Source organism: Dreissena polymorpha, chromosome 8 (genome assembly GCF_020536995.1).
Source record: "Dreissena polymorpha isolate Duluth1 chromosome 8, UMN_Dpol_1.0, whole genome shotgun sequence".
Taxonomy (NCBI): domain Eukaryota; kingdom Metazoa; phylum Mollusca; class Bivalvia; order Myida; family Dreissenidae; genus Dreissena; species Dreissena polymorpha.
Genome location: NC_068362.1, coordinates 61683775 through 61710804, shown reverse-complemented (window position 1 = coordinate 61710804; position 27030 = coordinate 61683775). Strand labels below are relative to the sequence as shown.

The following is a 27030-nucleotide window of genomic DNA, read 5'->3' as shown; positions in this document are numbered from 1 at the left end:
TGATGTTTTTGAAAAATCTCACCAGTTTAGACACTGTAAAGTTAATCAAGTTAGTGTTTGCATTTGTCGCTTCCGTTCGATTTGCCTATGTTAAAAAATACCCTGTGACTGTAATATTAAATGCATTCAAAGAGCGAATAGCTGCAGTGCCTTCAACGCTTAGATCTATTTTTATTATTGTGCATAGCTATCATTCATAGCTAACAAATCACCTTATTGTACACAATGCTGTTAAATACCACACGATATGCATAATCCGGCGTTTCATGTAAGGAATGTTTCTTGAAATTACCTGGTTGCGTTTCCACCTGATTCAATTTATGGACAGACGTCACGACGGAAGGAAATCGTATATCTCTCCAGCGAAAAATTGTTAATGGACAACAGCTTAATTTGTTGACTTTGTGTGCATTGTACATAATTTATATCAACAAACAAGAGATATTGTTGTTTTGAAGGAGGAAATAGTAGAATGCACTCAATAAAAAAAAACTCTGCCTGTCTCATAATTTCATAACAGCAACATAAATTGCCTCACTGAAAAACGAGTTTTCAATGTTTTGACAGAAAACGGACTTCTATACTCTCTCAATTTAAGACGTGTTTCCTATCTTTTTCATAGCAACAACGCAAACAGAAACAGCGTTAATACGAGTGATCATTGTGTTGACACAAGAAAGAATAAATAAACTATTAACGAAAAACCCATACATGCTTTCCAAAATGGAAATAATTTCAAATAACACTTCAATAGGTATAGTCACGGTGATGTGGTGGTTTGCGAAAAATAATCCCAAGGTCCCTGCTGGGACGTCGAAAGAGGCTTCCTAGGCGTGATTTAACTATATAAATAAGTGCATTTGTTTTGAGGGAAAATCGATTTTTAACTTTACGTATCGGTGACTTTTAACATACCGACACCATTTATTGTCTTCAGCAATGCCTTAATAATATAAGAAATCTTTGTATACGTATTATCTGTCATTACAATAGCTTAATCCGTTCACTAGGTAATGATGAACATGCGTATTTAAAAGTTATATTAAACTACCGTGAACTTGATCTACATCTCATTGACTGCATTTTACTTGATAACGAGTGAATAGATGCAGATAATTAACTTAGTACACTGTCATCATCGAAGCTATATATTTATTTGCCGGCTCTGTTCTGATAACTGCATTTTGTGCAAAGTTGATCAAACATACACATCTTTTGAATACCAACGGATAAAGTTAGAACTGTTTTAAATGTGAACAAAAAGTCCATTCCACAATATAATTTCCTAATTGCATGCTGGTAATATTGTATTCAGCTGAATTTTCATGGTGAATTAAGGGACATTAACAAACTCTGGCCAGCCATCACTACACATTCACATGGAATGCCGACATTTACAACCACGAGACACTAAGTTTATATTTAACCTCACAAAACGTTTCCTAGAAACATAAGATATATAAACAACCGCAATGCAACAATTCCTTCTCATACATGCAGCAAAAATGCCTTTCAAATCAAATAGATAGGTACCAAGTGTGTCACCATTAAGTCTCAGGTGAATGATGGAGTCCTTCTCTTTTCTGCTTTTATGCATACCAACACCGTGTCGCCTTGTCAAACACACAAAACACATGGTTCCCTAATTCTCTCATCAGTGTCTGCTCTAGACGTGACATTAACCGTGTTGTGCATGAAACTTTTGTGAACATGTTATTCAGTTTGTACCAGCGTGTCATTAAGAGGGGCAAAGATTCACATACTTTCATCAAAAAAATGTACGACTTCTTACGAAACATCACACGACCAAATGTCATACTCCACTCCGTTAAAACATATCAGTTGCACTTAACGAGGATCATGTGCGGCACTTACCAACCACCATAATTGATGGCGTCTTACAGTATATGTAACAGAACACGGAGGACGAATTAAAATTTATAATCAAACTGATGACATTGTTGGCATATTCAGGAAGCAAGTTCATGAATATGTTATCCATAAAAACTGCAATGATAGATCACGAACTTATATCGTGTTACTTGTTCTTGAAAATTTTCATTTATAATGATGCATCTCATATTCCGGTAATCGCCTTCATTTTAAATGTTAAATATTATTTATGCTGCAGCAATACGTGTTTGTTGAAGATTTAATTACAATTTACAAGTAGCCGACAACCTTAACTTTTGTCCATAACACAATTTTTGCTTGAGGAGATTTGCCTTCCGTCTTTTATTTGTCAGTTTGGATTATGTGGTAGTGCATAAATATACTTTGATTGCACCTTGTAAACATGACACGGCGGATAATACATATTAAACTATCTGCCTGTCTGTCTGGCAATACAAAGTTTAGTATACCAGTGCTTATCCGTACAAAAAGATGTGAGAAAAGTTGATGAAATATACGTTTCACTTCTATACACCGCCACAACAAATCATTGGCATAGAACAGTAATTTATAATAACTAAGTGCGCGTGTTGTATGTTTTACTTTTACTATCTAATATTGCTTTAATGCAAATATGTATTAGCCACCATTTAAACCAACCCTTGTCAACCGTGAAAAAATTATTTGCATTATATTACTTTCCTTTTCGTGTTTGACATATTATTTACTATCCATTGAAAACTTGATGTTTGCAAAATAATAACCTGAATTATGTATTGACCTATGAACACTCAGAATGAAAATATGCGTGCTATTTGTTTGGGCAAATGTGAATTGTAAGTTGAAGGTAGTATCAGTGCCAGCGTCCTTAAAACTGCTCAGGTTTCTTAAATTATCTTGCTTGATAATTAAAGTAACATGAAAAGATACGTTTGCGACAATCACAAGACAGATGGAATCATTAAAACTAGCCTTTTCCGAGAGAAATAAAATGCGTCGACAGAACAACAAATTGTAGTTAAGAAGAAGCATTTATTGTGTTTTAAGACTTAGTGTTTAAGGGAAAGCCTTATTATGTTCTGTATAAAAGTATTATTCTACTAGTTCCAAGCTTTTCGAATAAACGCATTGTTTGTGAAATTGTATTGTCATCGAGATGTTTAGTGAACACGCGAAATGAACGTATCGATTTTGCTGTGGCTTAATGTCTACCAGTGTACATGTACGTGGTGCTAAACCAATACGGATAATACCGGAAATTTGAGTGCGTTTCCGGCTAATACGCGAAGCGGCACCGGATCATAGCAGAAAATAAACAAGGCGAACTGCATGATCAGCCTAGTATTGGAAGTGAAAATGGCAACAAAACCGCGTAAGTATGCCAAATACTATTGCTTACGGAACATTATGGTATTTCAGCTAATGGTTTATCTCTAAATTCGTTATTAAAAAATAATTAATCACAACGAACGAAAACAAATGAACCATACCTATCCCATAGTCATACAATAGTTTAAAATACTTGCTTTTTTGTTACTGGAGAGAAAAAACATCTCACCTCCTACAAAAATGACCTAATCCGATTAGCTAAGAGCGGTCACGTGCCCATGGAGTATTTTCCGTACACCCCGAGTAATTTCCATACTACCCGAGCAATCAAGTAGTCGGTTGAGATATAATCGCTCTCGTATGGTATGAAATTACTGAGGGTGTATATCCCATACACCTTCAGTTACTAACGGTGTAACTAATTATACTACTACTAGTTTGCAATGTTGTATAAATTATTCAGATGAATAATAAAAACGAAGGAAATTACAGGCAACATAAAAACGTGAGCATTTGCGCTTTAAAAGGGTCGCATATTGATTTCACGGATACCGGATAACAGACGAAACCATAAAATACTGGCATCGGATAAATTCCGGAAACTGGATATTACACGAAATCAATTGATACATATACAGATGATTACGTGCTTTTCAGCAGGTTTTATAAACAACATGTGCACATCGTAACTATGTTTAATATAGTACTTGAAGTTGGTGCTCATATTGATTTGGGTTGACGATTCGGAATGCATCGATGTATTTTCGCAATTTTCTGTAAAATTCTCCCTCTAAAGAGAAGTAATGTCTACTAAGAGAAACATAAAGAAACTTATATTGAAGTCGAACCCTCTTGCGGAAAAACCGATATAGGAGCAATGATTAAGTATATGTGCGTCTGTGTTTCAATCGAGCTTGACCGGACTGGTAAATTGTCATTCATCATGAAATTTAAAAATAATTTACCACACAGGTTCACAATTTACAATTCATTAATTTTCCCCAATATTCAATAAACTTATAATTTATTATTACAATCACTCCAAAGTAAACATAAATAATTAATAAAAACGATTGACAACACGACAACAATTAGGTTGTACAATTATTACTGCTGAACTGGTCTAAAAACTTTTGTCACATCGTTATCAAAGCGTTTATATAATTTTAATATTAAAACAATCAAAAGGGTGTTATATATTATACATATTATTGATGAATCGGTCGTTCTACATTTACACGCGTTCCACATACAATTTTGTATGAACTTATGCAATTTGTAACCTAAAATGCCTAGTCATTTTCATGCGTTTAGACAGAGCGTTCAGGGGCTGAGGGACGAGAAATTACAGACCCATTCAAGAAACAATCTAAAATCAAGACATTCCTTAAATATTTTCCATATCAACAGAATCCAAGGCAATATATTCTTTGAACGTACTATACTTAAGTTCATTAGTCTCGGCCCTTATCCGGTGCCTACTTCATGCATTATCCGGTGCCAGCAATCGAGATATAAAATACTTGTTTTTCTACAAACTAAAACGTCACTCATCGTGGCAATGATTTCAAAAGAATTATTTTGCCGTTTTCATCAGAAAACTAGCTCAAACGTTAGAATTTGATTGTTAATATGGACCAATATCTGCAGTTAACTTCCGTTTCAACAGGTTTTGTGCATACACTATAGGGAAATGAAGATTACCCCTGCAAATTGACGTTTTTGTTACTGAGCACGAGTATAAAATTTACTGAATGAATGACTTAGTTGTTCCGTGGAATATTGGTTTTGTAAAAAAATATTTACTTAAATATGAAAATATTCAACATAAAAGAATACACTTACATAAAAGCAGACAATATTTTCTAAAATGATCCAGTGGCGTTTCGCGTATTAGCTGGAAACGCACAAAAGTGTCAGGTATTATCCGTATTGGTTAGTCACCGTGAAGCATGTGTATGTGTAACGCATTTAACCTTCGTATTCTGGTTTAGGTAATATTGATGCTACAATTAATGACATGCAAGTCATGTTGATTCTTCATCGTCACTATTGAAAAGTTTTCAAATTCCGTTTTTTGGTCCAAAGAAGTTCTTATAACTAATGCTACCATGTCTAAATTGTAATTTGGTGTTTCGCCATTAAGCATATAATTTGCAACAACAAAGGCAACACTCAAACGAATTATAACCGGAATATTTTCATTTTTAAGTAACGATATTAATTAAGCAAATTACAATATCGAATACTTTTTCAGTGAAAAGAAATTTCTGAATATTGATTGACCTCTCAGTGAACTCAGAATGGAAATAGACGCGATATTCATGTAGGCGTCAATGATGTGTCTTTACTTATTTAAAGTCTTTTTAAAAACTCTCTTGCCAGTGTTGGTGACACAGAACGATTGCACGTCGGAAGGAAACAAATCGCAAAATACAACTGTGTGAAGAGATGAACACACAACGTAGTAAAGAAGCCTTAAACGTAATCATTTTGTTAATCAGTTTAATATTTTATATATTCTTTCAACACATATATGCGATATGCAATATAAATTATGTGGGTGTTTTTTATAGTAAGTTCCTTACCGATATTTTTTTTTCGCATGTAACGTTGAATTGCGAAACACTTTCAGGTATTCTATCAACAGATATATGAAATAACTCTAATATAGAACGTAAATGCTGTTGGTGTTTTTGTGTAAGTCCCAACACATCCTATCTTAGTTTATTCACATTTAATGTTAAGGTTCGAAACATTTATGAACGGCGATAATTGTTTATAAGTGTTATATATTGCTTAATGTTAACATTCATTTTTTAAGATCATTAAGATTTTAATTTCGTTAATGCATTTATCTTTGTAGTGTACTTTCAATAGCATGAGTTGATATGCAAATGTAGTTAGTTGTTAAAAAAAGAGGGCATTGTGCAAATAATTGTATTTTGGGGAAGAAACAATTGGTATTTATCTAATGCCATAACGTTAAACGCTTCAAAATGTCCACTTGTTTCAAAGCACTTATTTAATTGAATACATACATGTGACAAATCTGATAATTAACTGTTTCACTTTGCAATATCGCTTCAAGCATCTTTCATAATAAAAATACATGTCCGGCTATCTATCTATTTCATAACAGTTGTGTATGTTGCATTTATTCAATGGTTTGCAATTCAGATTGGATTACCTCGATGTTGTGGAGCAAAAGCACACTTCAAGACTCAAGAAGAATTCCATGCCACGAATGTCATAGCCTTAAACATAAGAAAGAGAACGGACAGATGATTGCAAAAAGAACAGCATTATTTAAAAATAAAAAGAAAAAATGACTACAGACATTATAGACATCCTCTAGTCGTGTATTCTAGGTGACATTTTGCCTTTACAATCCAGGCCAATCCTTACATCACAGCATACAAGGTCTTCAAAACGTTAAATTGGAGGAACACCGTTAGAACTAAATACGTTTCTCTAAATTTCTAACAATACACTTATTGCTTCTCAGACTGTATATTTTTGCATTTTGCAAAAGATATATAGAACTATATATCGTTCTGGAAAAAATGGGCTTAATGCATGTGCGTTAAGATCAGGCCCTGTTGTGCAATACGGAGACTCATGTTCGTGATTTAAGATGTACCTGATGAGAGGCGAATCAACCTAGACGTTTATTCTCATTAATAAAACAATCGCCATCCAGTTTATAGCGTGCTATCTTTGTGTATTCGCCAAGTTATTCATAAAATTAAACAGTTGTTCATGTCAGTACTCGTGATATAACAGTGTTACTGTGCTGTCATGGCACGATGATTGATGATTTACTTTGTGGCATATTTAAGTGTAACGAACGCAAATTCGATGATTATAGACATGAGAATATTTATTTATAGCTGTAATCGATTTCAATTTCTAATATATATTTATATACTGCTTTTATTCTGATATTTAGTATAACAAATTGACATTTTTTAGGGGATTGGGAGGGAGATAGCAGCTGGGGGAGTGGGGTTTCAGTGTGTGTATGTTGGGGGGGGGGAGGGTAGCAATTCATGAAGATTGCCTGTGATATGAATATATCTTTTAGTCTGTCAATATCTGAACTATAGTGTAAATTTTCCTCACTCTGTAATATGCCAACCAATGCTTCGTTTTCCTGGTGCATTGTGGTCAAGTGGTCATGTAGAATAACGAGGATTGGTGATAAATGAGAGCTAGTCAGAGACAGGAGCAATTGTGATGGACAACCATCGTGTCTTTGCTGTTCCTCTGCCTGATTGAACAACACATGATACTGGGATTGTATACAGTATTTGTATACGGCGCGGTTGTTTACTTGTTATATGATGCGATTGTTTACGGATTTTCTACAATTGGATCTTAAGATCAGCCTTGCTCTGGAAAAATGGGGTTAAATGCCTGTACGTAAAGTATCGTCACTGATTAGCCGGTGGAGGCCGAACAGGCTAATCAAAGACGACGCTTTCTGCTGTTATTGTATTTTTCGTTTAAATGAAGTCTCTTCTCAGCGGAAATCCCGATTAGGCGAAAAGTGACGTCCCTGATTAGCATGTGCGGACTCCACACTATGGCGACTTCACGCATTTTATGACCGAACAGATACAGACTATTTTTAACATTAATTTATAAACTTTAAGCTTTTGTTGTGATTATGTCGTTATAGTACTTAATTGTGTTTATAACTACTATACACGTTTATTTGTTGGATAATAAATATTTCCAAATAAATAATTCCTAGTCTGTGAAGTCACGCTTGAACTAAGTGTATGTCATGCATCGCTTTTCGTAATAGTACGTAAACAAAACTATTACTTTGACGCATCGGAATTTTCCCTTACTATCTTAAATTTATTCAAATAAACACATTTATGAGCTTGAATATCAGTCCAAAATAACGCCATTTTTCCGAAATCCACGAATCTATGTTTTCAGTATATGTCAGTATATGTCTGGCATCAAAACAATTAAGTAAACGTATTTAATTTATTCCCATTTTATAGCCACCATGTATCCCCATTCTTGACAAACGAGAACCATTTGTAGCATTGCATGACGCTCCTTTTTAAATTTTACATTCGCTTACCATCCATCAATAACTTAATGTTTGCAAAATCATCATCAGAATTAGTCATTGACGTCTGAACACTCAGAATACAAGTCTGCGTGTTATTCGTGTGGGTAACAGTAAATTTTAGTGTTAAGTATAGTGTTAGTGTAAGAGATGTTAAACGGCGTCGACAGAACAACGATTTGTTAAATTTTGCTGTATTTTATGACTGTGTATTGATAGGATTGCCTTCATATGTTCTGGATAACATTTTTATTGTATTTATGTCAAGCGTTTTCGAACATCAATATTGTTTAAATGCTTTGCCTTGAGCAATAAATACTTTGTACAATAGTGTGTTCCGTGTTTCGTATTTCATTTTCCAACGAAATTACAAGAAGAAAACAAAGATACAGTTGTACCTAACCTAAACAATAATTATAAAAACTTCCTCATTAAATTAACGACAAAAAAATTAATGGGTATGCTTTGCTAAATAACTGTAAATATAATGAATATAATAAATTTAGTTCATTTCGAGGCTAAATAAGAGAGAATAGCAAGTAATAACACATACATCGACTGCAAGTTGCTTTTTCAGACTACGCCACCATACATTCAAATAAAATCTCCCAGTCACGACATTACACTGATAATTACAATGCAATCTTTTCGTCGAAGACATTTAGCCGAGAAATCTGAGTCTACTGGCACTTCAAAACTTCCAATTATGCAAACCAGAACATCCGAAAAACCAACATAGCAAAAATATACAGTATGTTTAAGATTTAGAGAAACTTAATTATTACTGTGTAAGGCAATATAATTCGCATGTAAGTTTATTCGCATTTAATATTGCGGTGCGTAACATTTATCAACGGCGCTCTTCGTGCATGATTGTTATGCATTGATTAGTGTTGATGTATTTTTTTTAAAGATTATTTCTATTTCGTTAATGTATTTATCATTATATGGCACTTTTAATAGCAGCACTTGCTGTGAAAAAGTTAATTTGTTGCGGGAAAAAAACATCGCATGGTGAAATTGGTTATATTTTGGTATAAACATTTGATGTTTCGGAAATAGATTTATGTTTAATGCTTAAATGTCCACTAAATTTAATAAAATAAAAGCACTCTGTAAATGTGGCATTTCTGAAAATTGCATGTTTCTCTTTGCAGTTTCAATTCATCTAAAATAATTTAAATACACATCCGGTCGTCAATATATTTAATCACATGTGTGGATGTTGAATTTATTGAATCCTCTGCAAGTCAGCTTTGAATATCTCGCTGTTGTAGCAAACACACGCCAAACATAACAGGTGGAAACAGTTAAACAATTGCAACTTAAACTTTCATCATTGGATTGTGTCGGTAATTCGACGTATGGTGATAAAATGCTGAAATGCACGATCCATTTAAAATCTTGAATGACAATATAAGCCTCGTTATTGGAAAATTGGGCTTTAGGTAGCGACTTCAACGTTTGCGTCTAAAAATAGCTCCCCTTCTGATTTTGTGGTGAACAGCATGTTTGTAAATTGCCATAACATGTATAAAACACATTTAATTTTCAGCAGGAAATTACATTTTTAGCAAGGTAAGATATTTTTCTTGTGTTTAAGAATAGTTATAAATTATTTTAATAATAAATTAATGACGATTATAACGAAAGTTTCCATCATAGTTTTGAATTTCAACGTTCAAAATCCGCCATTTTTGTTTTCATAGGTGTCGTATTTTCCGCTTCCTGAATGATTGGATTTTGGGAATTGTGGGTAGACATTACATCATTTCTGTTGTAAACAGACGTGCGCACATAAACAACTTGCAAAATTGAAGATTAAACAATATTTTCTTTAAAAATTTTACAAAAAAAGGGCTCAGGTGAACTTTAAATGCATATTTTTCCTTTTTGTAATTTCGTTGTCATCGATTTTATTTTATTTTATTGAAGACGAATCTGTTTTCATTTCGAAACAAGAAACACTGAACTAGTTGTCGTCTGCGCATTTTATTTGTTTTGCTTTTACAAAGTCAAGGTCGATCTGTTTATAAACCGGAAGTGGTAATATTGAAAACGAAAGTAAACAAAACAGGTGCCCGAAATTTCGACCGAGATAAATAATTTACTACTTAACTTCTAATTTTCATGATTTAAGTAATGCAAATTCACTGACACCAAAAGACAAACATAATTTGAGTAGGTAGCAATAACGTTTGTGTTATTTATTTGCAAATTTAAATAGAATTTTGATATTTGACAGCTTTGACATGTTTCAACTTTCAGTGTTTGGCAAGTACATCTTACTTATTATGTGACTTAACATTAAAAACTTGTTACCTTTTTGGGAATTATTGATGGTGATTTGAAGGTTCTTTGTATTGCACTATAAACTTGTTAGACATTAAAAAACTATCATGATTTAATGTGTACATGATAATGCAGCTCTGCTGGTGATGTGCATTTTTTTTTTAATTTGAAAATGTTGAAAGCATGATACATTACATCAGTTTTAAATGGACAGTAATGTTATTTTGAGAAGTTGAAGTGATTGGAAAGAACTGTTTGCATGATGCATGAACATGATACTGATTATTATATGTTTTAACCGGGACACATTGACATTGCAATTCTAATTATAATGCATCAATATTTATCTTATTACTTTTCATTTTTTTGTATAATTGTATCTTTAGTAGTTGTTGTACTGATTCAAATAAATAAATGTATAATTAATTTATTGAAAGTGGAATCCAAAAAAAAATGTATTTTCTTTTAATTAAAATAAATACAACCAATGGGTCCCTGTATTTGAATGTTTTGAAATGTTATATTTCTTGTTGTGTTGTTTCCATATTTTACAGTTCAATTGTTGCACATACCAGAAGCTTGCAGCCAGGATTGATGATACACATGTAAGTATTTTTTATTTTTAAAATGCAATTTCAGAAAAAAAATGTCTGGAGTTACCAATGCAGAGGTGATCGCCATGATCAAAAACAGAGGCATGAGTGAAACATGCAAAGTTTTGTTAATGGAACAACAAGAAAATACTAACAAATGTGCTATTATGAAATCTCTAGAACGATTATATAGCAAATATCAACATTTGAACAAAAATAAAGCGCGAGTCAAAGGAAAAGAAAATTTAAATAGATTCATGGATACCAAATACACATGTCCTGAAAATCAAGTCAAATCAGATGCACACATTAACTTAAAACCTCTTAGCCAGATCTGTCCAATTAATGATCCGAAATCAACAGAAACACTATCCACTGTTGTATTAAGTATAGCAAGTGAACTGGGAGAAAAAAATTCTGAGAATTTGCAGATGAAAGATGAATTGGAGACTGTGATTGAAAAGAACACAAATTTATGTCTCAATTTAGATGAACAATCAAGGATAATACAAGACAGAAACAGACAATTAAAAAGAACATCAAGTAGGGAGATTTATTGGAGAGAGAAATGTCAGAAATTAAATTATGATGAAAGAATTTACACTGAAGATGATATGATAACCAAACACATGACAATAGCAGGACTTGAAAAACAAGTTAAAGACAAAAACAAACAAATAAAAGAATTAAATGAAAGACTATCTGAATTGGAAGTTGAGAACTGTAAACTTAAAAAGACTAAAGAGGCAATCATTTTTGATGAAGAAAGTAAAACTTACAGCACTGATGCTCATTTATGTGTATATTCATTATTAAATTGCAATGTAGCATTTGAACAAATTGGACAAGTAATGTCAGCAGTTCTTAATTTAGTAAATATTCAGCCAAATAAATTGCCATCTGTTGGAACAATTCATAATTGGTCGATTGAACGTGGATTAATATCAAAAAAACAAATGGCAGATTTAGTAACAAAAGAAAATACAACCTTGCATAGTGATGAAATTCTATATTACCAGAAGTATTTAATAATTATGATTCATTTTGTGAAGAAGAAAAAATTGCATATTCTAAAATGAATAATTTTTTTTGTGGACTCCACACTCTTGTTCATTTAGCTGAAACTGCTCAAAAAACATTATTAGAAACAGAAAAATTACATTTCAACAATGACATTCCTATACTAAATAAACATTTTGATAAACCTTCTCAGCCAGGTACAATACGGCTTATTCATACATCTTGCAAAGCATTTGCAAGACGGGGTGATGCAAAGAACGGTTGCCATAGTAACTTTTTAACTTTTCTGAGTGACACTTTAAAAAAAGAAAAAATGTCATTTCCATTGCAGCCTTTAAAAGGCAACCGATTTAATATTCTTTTCACAAATGCTGGACAAATTTATTACTTTTTAAATCATATGTGTGAATTTTTGGATAAAACACCAAACCTTAATTTACTGTTGGCATCTGTATTACATGATTTAAAAGAAGATTTTTTTGTAGCAGGTTGTAAGGCTCTCGGCCTTGTTTCAAAACTTATTACAACACCATTTTGCTTGAAAACAATGAAATTAGTATATCTATGTTTAATGATCGTTTGATTATACTTGCTGATTACCTTAAACATGCCTCATCACACATTGAGGATTTTATTTGTGGAAAAATGATGTTGTATGATGATGTGCCTGTTAAAGAAGATAAAATATATAAATACCTCTTGGAAAGTTCTGAAATTGATAAGCATGTTATTGTTATACTCAGTGTTATGTTACCTGCATTCGCTCAATTAATCAAAAATCATTATAAAGAACATCTTCCTGGTGGTGCATTGGTCAACCTAAATCTCATACAAACTAAGAGTGTAGATAAACACAATAAATTCCCAGAACGTGTTTTTTCTTATGTAGATCATCTGCTGTCTTGCAAACCCAACATTAATACAATAACTATGGAATCACACATTACATTTTCACTTAACAAAACATCAGAATGGCTTGCTGAACATAGCAATGCTCATGAAATCATAACACAAAGTCGCAAGGAGGTAAAAAATGAAAAAATTAAATTCAAGCAAAGAGAAGAAAATATACATGCAAAACGCCTTGAAAAGCAGCTAGAAGATTTCAAAAAGAAAGAAGATATGGAAAGGAGGAGAATTGCTAAACTAGAAAAAGAAACACTTGATATGACTTTTTACGGGTTATGGCAGAATGAACAACAGATGGAAGATGTCCTTTATAAAATTAAATCCAAAACTGAACAAGAAAAAGCTTTAAAAGTTCAACTAAGATTTAGAAAGAATGTTTTTAAACAACAATGTAGTGAAGATATTTACAAAATGAGCTCAACCATTAATGGAAAAAGAATAAGCTTATATGTCGATAAACTAAAAGAAAAAGTAATTATACTAATGAACAAAGCAAAGGAAATTCCTGCATCTGAAACGCTACATGACTTGGTTGGTAGAAATATAATGCACAGATTTATAGAAGAAAATGGACAGTACAAATGGTACAATGGAACAGTTATCTCTCAGGTATTCTTAAAAATCAAAACAACAACATGTGTCTGTGCTTTACATAAAACTTCATTTGGACTGACAACTTTGTGTTACAATATAGTTTAATTTTTAGTTTAAACCTATTTATTTAAGCTCGAATGCATAGAAAGCCTAAGGCTTATTTGAAATGCTCTGGAGTCCATTTCCTGGGACTAGAACCCGTACTTGGTGTCTATGGGGGAGATCTAAAGAACGCTCCCACAGTGGGGATCGAACCCATGACCTCATTGTCACTAGGTGGACACCATATCCATTACGCCACGGCGACCATAACTAATACAATATAAATAACGTAACATATAACATTACAGCATAAGTATTTGTATAATAAATCAATTTCATGTAATAAAATAGTAATAAGTGAGCTAACAAGAGCACACATACGAATACATGTTTTCTTTCAATGTGTTTAAAATAAATATGTTAATTTTTTTTCCACTGTTCAATAGGTTCCTGGCTTTCCGGAATGGTTCAACCTGAAATATGAGGATGATGACGATATATACACGGCAAGGCTAGAAGAGGAGTTCCAGGATGGTGACGTTTTGATCCGTGTTTAGAATATAAGAAAGGTGGTGAGACAAATGCATCTTGACATGCTGTTTAATGATTAGTGAACGACATTAACATAACAGAAGGGGAGCTATTACCACATGTTTTAAGTCAGAATACTTGCATTTATGTTGTACATTTTTTTTTGTCAGTGTGTGATTTTACAGACATGTTGTGTTTGACTGTAGTTTGCCATTATTGTTTATGGCAAATGTGATTGTTTATATAGAGGATATTTGTTGGATTCGGTGGAATATCGATTTTATTTCACGAGTGATCATATAAAATATGTATTTTTTATGATCACGAGTGAATTAAAATGGATATGCTATCGAATCCAACAAATTTTCTTTTCATTTTAAGCTTTTTTCACCGTTTATTTACATTGTAAAAGAGTTAAACTGTATAATTTCGCTGGATTTATGACGTCATTTCGTTGAAAAAATGACGTCATTTCACAATAAAACAGTGAAAAATATCGACATTTTTCACTGTTTCAAACAGTGAAATACCAGTTTTATTTCACTGATATTTTTCTATAAACCACCTGAAAGCATAAAATAAATTATTTTCTTACTTTGACATTCACATATTTAACATTAATCAGCAGACAACTTGTATTCTGCATCATAATATCACATTAATAATTTCAACACTCAAAATGTGTTTTTTACATGAAAAATCGCCTTTTTTTTCAATTTTCAAAGGGAGATAACTCCGCTAATAGTCAACCGATTTTCTTTTTTTTTACAGTGTTGTACTTGTTATGTCATTCCTTTCAAAACTATACATATAATCACTAAGTTCTCACCAAAGAACTAATTAAATAGCTTGAAATGTGTTTTTAGCAGACAAATCACATTTTTTGAAATTTTCAAAGGGGGATAACTCCACTTACGTTCAACCGATTTTCATTTTTTTTTTCATTTTTGTACTTGTGATGTAATTCCCTTCAAAATTATGTATAACATCAATTGGTTATCTAAAAAAAATAAAAATCATTGAAGTCGCTACTTTAGGCATGTGCGTTAATTGTCGTCCCAGATCAGCATGGACAGTCCGCATACTGTAGGCTAATCAGGGACAAAACCTTCCGTTAAAATGACAATTTTCTTTTCGTTTAAATGATACTCTTTCAAACGAAACTCTATGAATATGAGAAACGTGTCGTTACAGACTAGCCTGGAAGGACTGCACAGGCTAATCTGGGACAACACTTTACGCACATGCACAATGCGCAGTTTTCCCAGACGGACGCTCATATTATTAGAAACCCCTTCTGACTCAGAACACACACATCCTCTACTTGAATGACTGTGTAAATATCAAATGGTTTTCATGTTGCAACCTTTAGATCAAGCTACGCAGTGAGTGGTATCTCAATAAGATTTATGAATTACGCCAATACACATTGAATCAAATGTGTACATTTTCGTGTACACGGTCTTATAATTGCTATAAAAATCGTATTTGCTAGTTTCATAATATATTTACAAACGTTACAATTATTCGGTCATCTTTCGCAAGCCACGCTGCCTACTATGCTGATCATTAAAAGGTATTATGGTGCCGATTATCATTAGTTATGATGTACGGTGACAGTATCTAACTATGAAAAAAAACTCAGGTTTCAGTATAAAAAAACATAGTTTTAAAACCAAACGCATGCATTTGACAAAATATTAACGTTATTATAATGCTGACTTTGTGCAAATATATATAGAAAACTAAATGCAGTATTTTTTTTAGTTTATAAATGAGGTAAAAATTTGACACGGTCTATGGTAAATAAGGCTCTGAGAAACATTAACATCGCATACCAATTGTGCTCTTGTTTGAAATCTTACTTTCATCGTTGTTCGACCTTAAAAGTACATGTACATTGTTTGATTTGCTCGACATATAAAATGAAATTACTGATATTGCATGTAGTTTTGTATCAACACTTCTTTCAAATGCACAAAATGATACCAGTACATCCTCTGAATTTTGCCGCGATCTAGTCGTCTTCATCCTCTATAAGTCTGTCTGTCCTCCTTTTTCATGCGACATATACAATATATCTAGTATTCCTTGTTCCATAAGCGATTCCATATGATGTGTTTATGGCCATGCCTTTCAACTGCTTGCAAGGTTGAGCTATCGTAACCATTGAAGTCTTTATCACTTGTGCAAGCCAATTGAATACGGCATGTGAACGACACTGACACGTTCCACGTTATCATTAGCCTACAAGGAACTTCGTATTTATATACGTTAAAACAATCCAAATTCCATTTGCCAACCAATTTTTCTGATCATTATATATCTACATATTCATTTTTTAAAGATAAAACTAAAATAACGAATATTTCTTTTTAAACAAAACCCGATCTCGATATAGAATTATATTGAATTATTTCACATTATAAAAGGTATATTTGCGAATTGTTTTATATCTGTGTTAATTAAGTATCGAAATTCGTTAATTCGGGATTTAAAAAAAAATGTTGGTTATTTTCAGGTAAATGGACACACGGTTGCCTTTTGCTAACTTTATGAAAATCCTAAATATTAAAGACCTAAATTTATGTATTTCAAACTTATCAAAGGGAAATAATTTTAAAAACAAACCAAGTCGTTGTAACAACTGAATTACTTCGCATTATATGTACACGAAATATTATTAAGTCAGATATTGGTTTAACTGTAAAACTGTAACAAACTGTACAAATCTAAGTCTTTAAATTACACATATTTGATATGTAACGATGACTAATATCAGTAAAGATACTAAGAAAGCAGTCCCAATCGAAATGATGACATACAAGTCAATGAAATGCATTTATTTGAAAAGAAAAATTAATAAAAACTCATATATTTTGTTGAAAGAATGCAAAGCCGAATCTCACATTTGGCCAGGAATAAATCACAAACAAACAGGTGTAATCAACAAAACATAACGACAACAACAGAACTCTCCAAATTATTCAATCGTTTCGCGTTGCAACGCTTAATAATTTTCAGGTTTTTAAATCGTCAAAAAATGCATATAATTGCTATATTAGAGCATGGTAAGTGTTCAGCATTACTGTTTCCTCACAAATATCATAACTAAAACGAAAATTTGCGAATCTGAAACAACTTTTTTCAATTTTGTAAATTTACCAAAACGTCAAAAGGCCCCTTTAATATGTAACGATGATAATATCAGTAAAGTTAATAAGAAAGAAGTCGAAATGATGACATAACCGTCAATGAAATGAATTTATTTGGAAAGACAAATGACTAACAACTCATATATTTGGCTGAAAGAATGCAAAGCCTCAAATTTGGCCAAAAATAAATCACAAACAAACAGGTGTAATAAACTTAAAGCAAATAGCATTGTGATTCAGCTGAGCTGCTGAACAAGACCTTTCACGATCACAATCTTCCGAGAGGTCACATTAGGCTGCTTGTAATTGTCCATCATGTGCAAGTGCTTTGTACACACAATATAGACAGAGACTTCTAGATTATAAGTGGAGTCCTGTGCTATGAAGTCAGACTGCATGTTGATAGTATTAACTTGTTTTCAGACGGTAAAATCTGATGTTAGTACACAGTTTTATTAATACAAACTGTCCACATGGATGAATAGAATGTATAACATACTAAAACAACTAATCAACTAATGAACTAATCAACGAAAATCATGCAACCAGATCATCTTACAAAGACTTTTTAAGACATAGCAAACAGAAATTATTACTTTATTTTACTTTTAACCTCTCCTCTTCTATGTTTAGATACATAATGGTCTGTTTATTAGTTTTTCCGTAAATACGATAAGTTACTGACAAGTAATTTAACCCGAATTACTCCGACAAGTATGTGTTAGTCGGATTGCCTGATATCGGAATTCCGTTGAACACCTCCAACACAGTAATATAAATTCAAGACATTATTTTTAGTCAACTATCAGTTACTTTTTTAATATCTAGAAACCGTGAAACTCCAGAAAATGCCTTGATTCAATAAACAAATGCAATATATTTCGATAATTTATCGTATTTGAACGATTCATTGCCGCCATGTTATATCAGTCAGTGTTGTTGTAGGATCTCATTTAAAAATGTTCACCGAATATGGTGTTTTTACGGCTTTAGGAAGTTTTTTGAGCAGAAATAATCATAACATATCAAAAGTTTCCAGTATACACATAATCCATATATTTGTTAAGTGGACGGTAAAGAACAAATTTCAGCATTATTTTCAATATGTTAAATTAAAATTGAATCACCATAAAGGCAAATTCGTCCCTTTTATAAAAATATAAAAACTGGGACCACCACGTTAGAACCTCATACATTTCTCTAAATTAACTAGCATACACTGTTGGGTAGTTTGTAAGTGCATTTTGCAATTTAGCCTTACTACATTGATGCACTTCGTATTTTGTTCGTAGCTTAATAACAATGTTTGAATATTGTTTCATGTCAATGTTAAGAAGTGGTTATTGTCCATCAGATTGAGTTTTTTTCGTTTGTTCAATTATTTTTTCCAGTTTGTTTTATAATGCTGAAGACCTGTGATAACAAATAAATTGTTTACAACATTTGTTTCGCTATGGTGTAATGAATACGGTGTCCGCCTAGCGACCGGAAGGTCATGGGTTCGATCCCCACTATGGGAGCGTTTTTTTAGATCTCCACCAGAGACACAAAGTACTGGTTCTAGGCCCAGGAAACGGACTCGAGAGCGTTTCAATAAGCATGAGGCTTTCGATGCAATAGAGCTAAAATAAATAGGTTTAAACTAACATTTGTTTCATTTACAGTTTCCCATTGTCTATGTCAGTTGTTAAGTCTGATGGGAAATTCGATAAACTTTACGGAGTCGGAATTTATCGGGATTTAAACAAAATCGAATTTACGTTCTCTTGGATTACTTTTTAATTTGTATACAAATGCTATGGTAATTTCTATTTACACAGTAGGCAATGTCATTTTAGTGCCAATCGATTCCGGTTTACTTAGCCTCGATGTCATCTGATGACTACAACGTTTTTGATAAACCATAGTCCAATAACATATATAAGTTATTCAACATAGGTGTAAAAATGTGTGCCTAAATTTAGTATACAGTCGAAACCCAATGGCTGACTTTGTGCATATATATATAGAAAACTCGAACTCGGTCGGCTCGACTTTCCGGTTGGCTCGAGGTCTCCTTGAAGCATGACAATCATAAATTGTTATTATATTATATACATTTATGTTTTAGGCTCGAACTTGCGAGGGTTGAATTATCGGATGGCTTTAACTGTATTTTCAGTACCGGTGACAATTTTTACATCTTCTTCTGTTTGGCTCACACTCGCTTCGAGTCACACAAAGCTATTAATCGAATAGGTGGCTTGATTAGGGTCACACTATAGTTGATGACAAAGCTGCTGCAAACGAATAATCGAATTAATCGTGTAAGATCAAGGACAATAGGTCTTTTACTCATTCGTTAACTGAGTCGAAAAAAGAGGGAAAAGGTGATGATACCGCATCTTCAGATAAAGTAGACGACACCGCACCAAATGAACTATCAAAGACGTCCGTGAAGACAGCAATGATACAATGACACAGCAGACTATGGAAGCGTATATGGTACACCCTGATGCTGTGATGATGTCAACATTCTATGCCGGCATGATATGAAAAAGGTGTCATGGTGTTAAAAATAACTCATCGTGTCCACTAAAGCTATGATGGCGATCCATTTTCACAAGAGCATGACGCCATAAATTATGTTGATTTTTCGACTTAGATCATGTGACGAAATATTTTTTCGGGTAAAGCCGAAATATTTACGTCTAGACTTTTACTTTTTGTCGTTATAGCGAGTAAAATTAAGAGGGGAAAATTATGGAAACGTATATGGTACACCCTGATACTGTGATGATGTCAACATTCTATGACGGCATGATATGAAAAAGGTGTCATGGCGTAAAAAACAACTCATCGTGTCGACTAAAACTAGGATGTCAAGTCATTTTCACAAGAGCATGACGCCTAAAATTATGTTGATTTGTCGACATAAGATAAGTTGTCAAGACTTAAACAACACGCATGTTGACATAAGAGCCTAAATCTCTGACGATATTTTAACCTTTAGCCGTCTTGTAAATTTAACTATTTCTGTGTTGTTTACTGTATGACGGTATATATCTTGATGACTTGCAAGCAACATAATGTTGAGATGGTGATATAACTGAAGGATTCGATATAATTTATGTGGACAAAGGGCGTTGTTTAAAAATTATGGAAGCGTATATGGTACCCAAATAATATGGTCATGCCGGATAAGTTTATATCGACTTACTGTGAAATAACATTTTTAGTTCAGTTTTTATTGTGCTATATTGTTTTGTCTATTTTTGCTCATTTTTAGTTCAATTTTTATCGCAAATGTTGTATTGAGCGTACTTCAGTACTTTCAGTACGATTCATCCATACACTAGTGCTGTATGGCTTTTACATAGATAGTGACACTTTTGTTCAGTTCTTTCAGATAAACCAAATTGAGGGACATTTTTTTAAGTTTAAACGTGATATGTCTGTTGTTAATCTTGATTTTGTTATCTCCCGCCATAGGCGGAGGGATATTGTTTCGGCGTTGTCCATCCGTCCGTCCTTCCGTCCGTCTGTCCGGCACTTTTGTGTCCGGAGCCATACCTTAGAAGTGCTGTGGCGGATTTTATTGAAACTTGGTATGAGTATATATATGGATAAGAGAATGATGCACGCAAATGGCATTGTACACCATCTGTTAATAAAGGAGTTATGACCCTTTATATCTTGAAAAAAATGCGTTTTAATATAAGCTTATAGATTTATCTCTATTAACACATGAGTCAGAGCCATGAAACTTGCCATAGTTGTTCTCTATCATCTGGGGGTGCTTCACATTCAACCCCCATAATCCTAGGGTCTAAGGTCAAGGTCACACATTGAGGTCAAAGGTCACAAATTTGATTCATTATTAGATCATTCCTTTACTATGCATCAAAGGATTATGTAATAACTGCATTTGATTGTCTGCAAACCCATCAAATGAGTTAAAAAAAAAATTGAGAAAAGGCACAACCCTTCACCTATACCTTTTCTTTTAGTTCTACACCCATCCATAAACACAATTTATTTGGCAGAGATATCAATTCAAGCTATTTGCTTGTTATCTTAATGTATGTATGTTTATGATATATTATTCTCACAATAATGAGCGTCAAATGTTTTTGTTTTTTATGCCCCGAAGGAGGGCATATAGTGATCGGACTGTCCGTCATACTTTTTTTTTGGCTCATTACTTCTATGTCACTTCAGATGTAACCTTCATATTTGGTATGCATGTGTATATGAACAAGGCCTTTCCATACGCACACATATTTTGACCCCGTTGACCTTGACCTTGAACTTATGGTCCGCGTTTGGGTTTCAAAATCTGCGTTAGAGTTTCAAAAAATGCTCATATAACTTCTATGTCGCTTCAGATGTAACCTTCATATTTGGGAAGCAGGCATATATGAACAAGACCTTACCATATGCACAAAAATTTTGACCCTTTTGACCTTGACCTTAGGGTCCGCGTTTAGGTTTCAAAATCAGCGTTTAGGTTTCGAAAAATGCTCATAACTTCTATCAAAGCATTTTTCGGGGGCATATGTCATCCTATGGAGACAGCTCTTCTTTATTCAACTTTAACCATTTCTATCATTCTCAAAACATTTGAATGAAAGTACACAACACTGTTCATGCTAATGTAATCATTCTGATTCGATGAGTTATGGCCTATAATGTTTGTATGTTTATGATATATTTTTCTCCAAATGATGGACGTTCAAATGTTGCTGTTGTTTTTTTCAACTTTAACCATTTCTATAATTCTGAAAACATTTGAATGAAACTACAAAACAATGTTATTCATGTCAATGTTAATCATTCTGATTCGATGAGTTATTGCCCTTTGATGCCATAGGCATTATAAGGTATAACCTTTTAGGTTTCTGCACCCAGCAGCCACTAATTGAATTTATATTAAAAATATAGAAGTACCAAGATGCGCATATGGTCACATATGTATATACATACATACGTACATACGTACATACGTATGAATGTACGTACGTGACGGAAAAGTAGAGCGCTCCGTCCTGCAACAGCTATTGGTCCTTTGAATGCCTGTAACAACAAATTGGCTGCCCAGTGTTGAGCTCACATAAGCACTTTAGTGCTCATGTTGATATTTGATCGACCTGTGTCCGTCGTGAACCTTTGCCTTAGGAACACTAGAGACCGCATTTTTTCTCCGATCTTCATGAAACTTTGTCAGGACATTTGCCCAAATCATACTTCAACTGAGTTCTTAACTGGTCATGTGGGGTCGAAAACTAGTCACTTGGTCAAGCAAATAAAGACGTTGTGAATATTCTAGAAGTCACATTGACTTTGCCAAAATGTTTGTGTAAAGGATATGTCGCTTCTTGAGTTTGAAAATGGTTCTGGTCGGTTGAAAAACATGGCCGCCAGGGGGCGAGGCAGTTTTCCGGACATGTCTATAAAGTTACATTGGAAGTCACATTTTTTCCCTATCATGAAACTTGGTCAGAATATTGGTTTAATTGATATCATGGACGAGTTTAAAAATAGTCAAGATCGGTGGGAAAATATGGCTTTCAGGGTGTGGGGCCGTTTTCTCTATATGTATAGTTTGTTTGAAACTGGTTCTGGTCCGTCAAAAAACATAGCCACCGTGGGGTCATTTTCCATATATTTTATGTAGTAAAAGAAGCTTGTGAACACCCTTAAAGTCACTTTTTTTTTGCCAATCATTATGAAACTTAGTCAGAAAATTGGTATTATTGATTTTTAAGACAAGTTCGAAATTGGTACTGATAGGTTGGGCAGTTTCTCTTTTTGTTTATAATATAAACATGTGAAAACTCTAGAAGTTGCATTTTTAGCCCAATCTTCATGAACTTTGGTTAAAACTTTTGTTTCCTTTACACGTTTGAGTTGTAAAATTGTTCTGGTCAATCAGTATTAAAAACCATGTCTACCAGGGGGTCTGGTAATTTTCTATATATGCTTATATTAAATACTTTGGAAGACCTTAACCTTGACTTGAAGTCAGCCTTTGTCATATAAATGTTCTGAATTATTTGCACACGAGTTGAACTCGTCTTTCTTTTCATCTCATTCCCTCAGGTGAGCGACCTAGGGTCTCTTTGCCCTCTTGTTTGTGTTACTTGTTTTGTTGTTTAAGGAGATATCACTTTCTGAAATAGTCAGAAGTGGTTGGAGTAATGTCAAATAATAATTCCTCATATAAGCATTCTATATTAAGTTTGGAACAATATGCAGAACTAAAATAACATATACTTAAATGATAAATAAACCCGTTCTAATGAAATCTTTCAAAAAGAGTAAATAATCACATGTTTTCACCTTATAAACCAATTTCTTCTTGGGCGTTGTAAGTCCTTATTTTCTTTTTTTGTTCATAAATCTATTGACACCAGCTGGAACCTACACTACTGTAGAAGATAATGTTAGAGTATACTTAAATATAACAGACTAGAAACACTGAAAAAAGATCTTTTTTTGTAAGAAAAAATGTAAACAAATTGAGTCTAAAAATAGTTGGAAAAAGTATGGTTGACCAGGATGAAAATATAAATTTGATGGAAACTTTTGGAAACAGTGTAAAATATCACTTTAAAAAACACATTGATATAGCATTATCTTTATAGTATTAACATACGCTATAAAATTAAATGGATTTGATTAACATGTTTTCAATATTTATGTATCTTTTATATTATATTTTTTTAATTATCATTTCTGGCCCACCATACTTTTTCAAGTACTATACTATTTTTTGACTCTAGTGGTTTACATTTTTTTCTTGCACAAAAGTATCCTGTTTTCAGTGTTTGTAGTGTTCGAATCTGTTCGACGCCGGACGGCATGAACCAATGTTGCAATAATGTGCTGATGTCAAAATTCTACAACGACATGATATGAAAAAGGTGTCATGGCGTAAAAAATAACTCATCGTGTCAACTAAACTATGATGGCAAGTTATTTTCACAAGAGCATGACGCCAATAGTAATGTAGATTTGTCGACTTAGATCATGTCGACCAAATATATTTTCGGGAAAGCCGGAAACATTTACGCCGAAACTTCAACTTAATGTCGTTATGACGAGTAAAATTAAGGTGGGAAAAGCTACAAAACTATGTCGACATACCATGTTATTTCACAGTAAGTCGATATAGATTATTCCGGCATGACCACATTATTGGGGTGTCCATATACGTTTCCGTATCCAAGTAAACTGGATGCAATTGAAAATTCCTTATATCGACAAAAATCCATCGCTATCACACAAAATGTCATCAGGTCAGTATTAAAAAAATTAAAGAATACATAACTAGTGATGTTAGATATATTTCTGTGATGTGTATGAAGTATGGAAAAGTATATGGTACACCCTGATACTGTGATGATGTCAACATTCTATGACGGCATGATATAAAAAAGGTGCCATGTCGTCAAAAATAACTCATCGTGTCGACTAAAACTACGATGGCAAGTCATTTTCAAAAGAGCATGACGCCTAAAATTATGTTGATTTGTCTACATAAGATAAGTTGTCAAGACTTAAACAACCCGCATGTTGACATCAGAGCCTAAATCTCTGAAGATATTTGAACCTAGCCGGCATGTAAATTTAACTATTTCTCTGTTGTTTACTGTATGACGGCATATATCTTGCAAGTAACACAGTGTTAACATGGCGATATAACTAAAGGAGTCGATATAATTTATGTGGACAAAGGGCGTTGTTTAAAAATTATGGAAGCGTATATGGTACCCAAATAATATGGTCATGCCGGATTAGTTTATATCGACTTACTGTGAAATAACATTTTAGTTAAGTTTTTATTGTGCTATATTGTTTTGTTTATTTTTGCTCATTTTAAGTTCAGTTTTTAACGCAAATGTTCTATTAAGCGTACTTCAGTACTTTCAGATGTAACCTTCATAGTTGGTATACATGTGTATATGTACGAGGCCTTTCCATACGCACACACATTTTGACCCCTTTGACCTTGACCTTGAACTTAGGGTCTGCGTTTGGGTTTTAAAATCTGCGTAAGGGTTTCAAAAAATGCTCATAACTTCTATTTCGCTTCAGATGTAACCTTCATATTTGGTAAGCATGTGTATATGGACAAGACCTTACCATACGCACACAATTTTTGACCCCTTTGACTTGACCTTGACCTTGAACTAAGGGTCCGCGTTAAGGTTCAAGATCAGCGTTTGGGTCTCGAAAAAATCTAAAAACTTCTGTCAAAGCATTTTTCGGGGGCATATGTCATCCTATGGAGACAGCTCTTCTTTATTCAACTTTAACCATTTCTATAATTCTCAAACCATTTGAAGAAAAGTACAAAACACTGTTATTCATGTCAATGTAATCATTCTGATTCGATGTGTTATTGAAAATAATATTTGTCTGTTTATGATTTATTTTTCTTCAAATGATTGACGTTCAAATGTTGTTGTTTCTTTTAGCTACCTACCTACCTACCTACCTACCTACCCACCCACCCACCCACCCACCCACCCACCCACCCACCCACCCACCCACCCACCCACCCACCCACCCACCCACCCACCCACCCACCCACCCACCCACCCACCCACCCACCCACCCACCCACCCACCCACCCACCCACCCACCCACCCACCCACCCACCCACCCACCCACCCACCCACCCACCCACCCACCCACCCACCCACCCACCCACCCACCCACCCACCCACCCACCCACCCACCCACCCACCCACCCACCCACCCACCCACCCACCTACCTACCTACCTACCTACCTACCTACCTACCTACCTACCTACCTACCTACCTACCTACCTACCTACCTACCTACCTACCTACGTACGTACGTACGTACAGACACACACACACACACACACACACACACACACACACACACACACACACACACACACACACACACACACACACACACACACACACACACACACACACACACACACACATACCGGTTTATATCACATGGAGAGGTCCTTTGTTCCGTACCAACACACCGAGGTCTACCCCTATTTGATGAAATATTTGAATGATAAATATAGACAGGCAACAGTTTTGGTAACTTAAACCCATGCATCAATTGTATTTTTCAATATTTTGCATTTTAAGATACGAGTATTCTACATACATTGTGAGGTGCATACCTCGGGATGTCCCACACAGAGCACACATGTATCAGGTTATCATTTAGAGGTACCATCAATCATGTTTTTATTACGTATTCTTCATCACACAGATGTATACCTTAATCAAATTATGCCTAATTCAATTAACAAATTTGGTGTATCACAAAGAAGACTTTTGGAGGTGTGTCGATCGGTCCAATTTTTTTTGTTATTTTGCCTTTAAGTGTATAGCCTCAAAATTTAATCCAGGAAGGCCCCCGAAAATTGGTTCGCAGCAATTTTTCGTGGGTCAGTTGCGTTACGCTAAACCATCTTTTTGTTTATTTAGGCCTTTTTCAATTTCATTCGACAGTATTTTGTGCTTTTTAATGCGTATTCTAATGTGTGTACGGACTAACTCATGAATATTAGTTTAAAGATATTAATATCTATAAAT

General features: G+C 33.8%; 1 protein-coding gene and 1 long non-coding RNA gene across 2 annotated transcripts in view; both read left to right on the top strand.

Annotated features, from left to right (window-relative positions):
• LOC127841674 (uncharacterized) overlaps window positions 1-27030 on the top strand; it is a 103405-nt gene that overhangs the window by 10080 nt on the left and 66295 nt on the right. The window lies entirely within an intron of this gene.
• LOC127841676 (uncharacterized) lies at window positions 10356-15266 on the top strand. The gene is made up of 3 exons (XR_008031200.1): window positions 10356-10495; window positions 11161-11211; window positions 14211-15266. It is a non-coding gene; the product is annotated as an uncharacterized LOC127841676 (long non-coding RNA).